The sequence below is a fragment of the Triturus cristatus genome, chromosome 1_2 (assembly GCF_964204655.1).
Source record: "Triturus cristatus chromosome 1_2, aTriCri1.1, whole genome shotgun sequence".
Classification (NCBI taxonomy): Eukaryota; Metazoa; Chordata; class Amphibia; order Caudata; family Salamandridae; genus Triturus; species Triturus cristatus.
Genome location: NC_140580.1, coordinates 550375411 through 550381410, shown reverse-complemented (window position 1 = coordinate 550381410; position 6000 = coordinate 550375411). Strand labels below are relative to the sequence as shown.

The 6000-nt window shown below is 48.6% G+C and overlaps 1 protein-coding gene across 2 annotated transcripts in view; it reads left to right on the top strand.

Annotated features, from left to right (window-relative positions):
* The first annotated feature begins 4706 nt into the window (after positions 1–4706).
* LCOR (ligand dependent nuclear receptor corepressor) overlaps positions 4707–6000 on the top strand; it is a 343287-nt gene continuing 341993 nt past the window's right edge. Inside the window, exon 1 of one of the 2 annotated variants that reach the window (XM_085606418.1) lies at positions 4707–5227. The gene's annotated coding sequence lies outside the window, so the exon portion shown is untranslated. The remainder of the gene's footprint in view (positions 5228–6000) is intronic. The other variant, XM_085606419.1, reaches the window with a different exon arrangement.

The window sequence follows — 6000 nt, the reverse complement described above, 5'->3', positions numbered from 1 at the left end:
CCCTACTCCCCACCCCTGAGACTGGGATCTCCCTTGATTCTTCTTCTAGCTCCACCTGTTACTCCCTATCTCCTGCCCGACCCCCATATACTCCATTAGGCCGCTTCCCCGGGAGGCACAGGCTGACCCTCCTCCCCCTTCCCCTGTTCCCTCCTCTCCCATGTTTCCCCCCACCCATTCCAATCTTACCTCCTCCCTCCTACCCCTACCTGACACCCCCTATTTATTCTGCCCCCCCTTTCCCCTGTTCCCTCCTCTCCCATTCTACCCTCCACCCATTGTGCATCCCCCTCAACACGTCTGCCATACCTCTAGCTAATACTATCTTCTTCCACTCTGCACTGTCCCGGTATTCCAATGTTACCTCCTACCCCTACCTGCCACCCCCTATTTAGTCCTCCTCTCCTACAACCTGTTTCCCAAGCTAACTTTCCATACATTCCCCCTATTCCCTCCTCTTCTCTACCTGCCCCCGCCTTGTTCCCCGATTTCTTCACTAACCCCTTGCATCTCTCTTCATCCCTCTATTCCTCCAGTAATGCTGCTCAACCCCCTATCCCCCTCTCGGTAATCCCCTCCCTTGCCATCCCTCGGACCCAGCAGAACCACTTTCTGTCTTCAACTACCCTACAACCCAACCCCCCTCACTCTGCCTGGGGCCCATTCCCTCACATCCACCTCTCCTAGCTTACGGGACCTTTCCAACCACTTCCCCTCTCTTCTACCCAAACCCGCTGCAACTTTATGACTCCCCTCTTACCCCTCCTTTCTTGCCGCCCTCCCTCCTCGTTCCTCACCAATTTCCCCCTAACTATGACCTCAATTCTTATCCTCCATACAACATCAACAAAGATAACTCTCTTTTCACCTCCGATGCACCAACAACTGCTCTCAACCATCATCTATCTCCGCCTTTGAACCTTGTACCATAACACCCCCCTCGCACTCCCACCTCTCCCTGCCCTCCCTCACCAATTGCACTCCCTCCTGTAACCATCGAACCACCTAACTTATCGTGCTCAGCCATACTCTCTCTGGAAAATAAGTTAGGAGCTCTCATCACCTCCATCACCCAGCTTGAAGCTACCATCTCTCTCTTAAGCACTAAGATTTCCACCTTTCCAAACACCCCAACTCCCTTGGCAAGTACTCACTTCCCCAAACCCCGAGAAACACCTCGCCCCCATGCCCCAAAAAAGCCAATCACAATCTGTCCTCTGCAGACATCACTAACCTACTGGCAAGTTACAAGACCTTGAACGCCTCCCCCCTTCCACTTTCCTCTCCAAGTAACCCTTCTATCTACACTATTCTGACCATCTCTTCTGTCAGAACTAATCGTCTACCTTCTTCCTCCCGGGCACGCTCTTACAAGAACAATATCCCCATCACCCCTCATAGCCCAATCACCCCTGTCACCAAAACAGTCCCGTCAGAGTTCCGCTGTTTGCTCCACAACTGCAGATCTGCAATGAAAAACAAACTGGAAATTTCTGACACCATCATCCTTCCCAATCTCGACATGCTCTTCCTCACAGAGACCTGGTTCAACGAAACCTCTCATTCTATATTTGATCTTCTGTTACCCACCGACTACTCTATCTTTAGAAATGACAGAACAGACAAAGTTGGGGGAGGTGTTGCAATCATCTTTAGAAACTTCCCTAACAGCTACTTCTGTTCATTTGAATGCTTATCTCTTGAGCTTCAAGTGCAATACTGCTCACAATTCAGATTCCATGTCATCTACCACCCGCCTGGTGGCTGCTCTTCTTCTTTTTTAGAGGAATTCACCGACTTCATCAACGACCAATACTCGCAAAGTGACAGACAGATCTTCCTGGGAGACTTCAATCTTCACTGGGGCTCGTTGGAAGACTCCTCTGCTAATATGCTGGCCACCTTTCTCTCAGCAAACGATCTTATCCAATACTGCACTGAAACAACACACTCTAAGGGCTCAATTCTGGACCTTCTGGATTCCGCTTTGCGATCACTTCCAAGGCTAGACCCGAACTTGGATGTCAACGATCTCACCTCCCAATGCATCTCAGTCCTTGCCGTCGAAATCGATAGTGTCGCTCCTCTCAAAAGCAAAAGGCCTATTCCCTCAGCACCTTCTTTCAACAAATCCCTTTATGAAGAAAGGAAGAACCTGAGAATCCTGGAGAAACAATGGAGACAAGCTCCATCCACCACTAATCTTGCTACGTAACGGTCAGCAAGATCCAAATACCACAAACACATCTTCCTTGAAAAAGCATCACACTTCAGAACCCTCCTCGACTCAGTCACAAACAGACCCAAAAAACTATTCAACCTCATCAAAAATCCAAACTGCTCTCCCCCAACCTCCAAGCCGGAGGATTCTCCAAAGAAAGCAGCGGAATTTGCCATATTCTTTGACGAAAAAGTAAAATCATTGGTGGATCAGGTCATTCATCCTACCCCTCTAGAGGAGCGTAAATCCTTAGTCATTTGGCAGAACTTTGACGCCATCTCTGAAGATGCCCTCCTCAAATGCATCCTCGAAACAAAGCCCGCCAACCATTCTCTTGACCCCCTCCCTAGTAACATTGCCATTGACTTCTACACCTATAGTCTTTCTTATTGGACCAGTCTGATTAACCTCTCCCTCAGTCAAGGCTCCCTTTCTGTTACCTTCAAAACAGGACAGGTTACCCCTCTTCTTAAAAAAACCACCGCAGATGCGAACGACCTCAACAACTTCCGCCCCATCACCAACATCCCTTTTCTTGCGAAAATCACAGAAAGATGTGTAGCGAAACAACTTTTCCGCTATATCAGGGACAATGATCTTCTTGACAATTTCCAGTCTGGTTTCATTCAAACTGCAGCACTGAAATAGCTCTGCTGCAAGTGATCGATGATGCGCTGGGTATACTCGATTCAGGGGAGTCTTGCCTTCTGATTCTGCTTGATGTTTCTGCGGCCTTTGACACTGTCAATCACAACACTCTCCTTAACACTCTTAAACAGAGAATGGGTTTGGAAGGCACAGTGCTTAAATGGTTTGCCTCTTTCCTTTCGGACAGGTCCTAATGGTCAAAATAGCGAACAGACTTTCATCTTCATTGGTGGTAGGTCAAGGTGTCCCTCAAGGCTCTATCCTTGCACCCACATTGTTCAATCTCTATTTGGAACCATTGGGAAATCTCCTAAGTAAATCTAGGATCCTCTATCATCGCTATGCGGATGACACCCAAATCTACCTTAAGGTGTCCTCCACACATGATCTCTCAATCCTCAACTTTACTCTCTTCAAAACTGGATGTTAACTCATCAACTCATTCTGAATCCCTCCAAAAGAGAATTCCTCCTCCTCGCAACCTCTCTCTCTCCTCCTCCTGTTCAATCTTGGATGGATCAGCTGAATCTACTTAACAATAAACCTATTGTTGTCGACAGCGCAAAATCCCTTGGTGTCTTACTCGACAAAAGGCTCAAACAACTCTCCCACATCAACTCCATTGCAAAGAATGCTCGATACCAACTGCGCCTTCTTTGGGGGATTTGACGCTTCTTCCCGGAGCAAGACCTTAAAACCCTGGTCCAATCACTGGGTCTCTCTAGATTGGACTACTGCAATTCTCTTCTTACTGGCCTCCCCAAATCCCACCTTTCCCCTCTTAAATCCGTTCTCCATTCAGCGGCTCGTTTTATAGTTTGGGCATGAGACGTGATCACATCACACCCATTTTTTCTTCCCTCCGTTGGCTTCCCATCGAGGTAAGATCAATCTACAAGACGGCTTGCATCACCCACAAAGCCTTGCACACTTCCTCCCCACGCTACCTGGCGAATAAACTGAAAATCTCTGGAGGCTCTAGACCGTCTCGTAATATGGGAAAATTACTGCTTGAGCCTCCCACTTTCAAAAGGGAAAGATCGATGGCTCAATCCTTCTCAGGCAATGCGGTGAGAATCTGGAGCTCGCTTCCGCCGTAGCACCGCACCATAACCTCTACCTGGACCTTCAAAACTGACCTTAAAATTCTTCTCTTCCAAAGACACATCCAGAACTAATACACACCCTTTCAAGTCCTGCAAGGAAGTTCTTTCACTATTGTAAATTTTGTTTTCTATGCCTGTACATGTGTCATCCCAGTGTGTTTTGAGTGACTGCCTTCTATTGCTGTTCTATACCTCCTCTTGTATTTCATTTGCTTTTGTAACATGTACATTTGTAACATTCTCCTCATGTAACGTAACTGGTCCTATTGTGAAGCGCTCTGACACCTTTGGGTAAAAATATAAAAATGCATAAATATATAAATAAAACCTCCATCCCAAAAAACACAACCAAATGAAATTCAAGAAAGGCACAAGTATCATCGTCCTGATCCTTTTCAAGGCCCGAGATTCAGCTTGTTGCCTCCTCTTACAATATATTCAGACCTTTAGGAACCGCTAAAGATATGAACTAGAAAAAAATCTGACGGATGTAATTGCTGCATTGCCGTGCTTAGGAGGAAAAACCAAAGCATTGCCAATGTTTGGCTTACGAAATCGTGACGCTGAGGCTGTATTACGGCATGTATGCCACGACACCTCAAATATAAACGAAAGATACGGATTTGTTATTAAGAGCTCCATTCCTTCTATCGAGTCACAAGGCACATATCGAGCAGCCCTCGTCGCTTCCTGCTCAGCGCGCGGCTACTTCTGTCTGTTCGCTGGTAGGCGGGGCTGAGACACTGCTCCCGCGGAGAGGCGGGCCAGCGCCAGCTCTCCAGAAGAGCCAATGGAGCAAGAAGAAGGAGGGCTCCCGGAGGCGGCCGACGCGAGCAGGAAAATAAAACAGAAATCCCATGGAATACCAAATATTGTACAGCAGCTGCCTGTCCGCTCCCCAGGCTGTTCTTAGTCCCTGAAGTGTTGAAAATAATAATAATTAAAGAAAGATCAGCCTGCCTATTCTACACTCCTCCCGGCCCCACTGCCAGCTTTGGGAGACCGCGCCTTCGTCGTCGGCCGGCCCGCCGATCTGCCTGCAATAGATGCGCCGCGGCCGCCATTTTGAAAGATGGCAGCTCGGCGGTCGCCTCTCCACCGCCAGCGGCACGTCACAGCAGCCTCCGAGCCCCGCGCCTCCCTCTCATTGTGTCCGTGATGCCGCCCCTCTCCGCTTGTCGACACTCCAGCCCAGCCTGCCTTCCCAACGTCGCAGAGGACCCTGCGCGATCTCCGCACCCACAAGAGGCAGGTGAGGGAGGGGCCGCGAGAGAAGGGGGGGATATGTGGGGGGGGGGGAAATTGTTCCGTGCTGTTCTCAGTTACCGCCAAAGTACGGGATACACCAGAGTACAGGACGCTGGCTCTTGTTCGGGGGCCTGCTACTCATTTCTGCGAGTGTAAGTGCTCCTAGGTTCATGCGCGAGTCCGGTTTACTCGACTCTTGGAAATATGTAGATTACTGTAGCTCACACACCATCCCCTGTTCTTTCCCCCTAGGGGTGTTACAGTGGGGGTATGGAGGCAAGTACAGGACACGGGGCGGGGCTAACTCTGAACGGTGATAGGTAACTTTCTAGGTTTGATGTGCTCGAGGCATCCTTCGTGACCACACCATGTTCAGTGCAGGCACTTGTCGACTGGATTCTATTGAGGTGACCAGCTGCTATGCTGGTATCAGAGAGTTATCGCATTTGTCTGTGTGATTTAGTGACTAGAAATTAACAGTGGTAGAATTTCTCGTTAGGTATTACTTGTATACCACACTCATGTTTCTTATCAGACCTAATGTACTGTGGTGGACAGCGCACCATTTTTAAGCAGGTGTACGAATGGACAGTACCTGCGTTCCCTAACAGGGGTGCTATAGTTAAGATTCGACAGTCAGCACTTCTCAGTAGGAGTGGTATTTAATTATAAGAGATGGTACCACCAGTGCTCAGATGCTAGGCGTACTAGCAATGCAGTGTAAGCACAGCTCACTAGACTCTCTTTACAAGTAATAGGCAGTGTCAGCACGTCTCA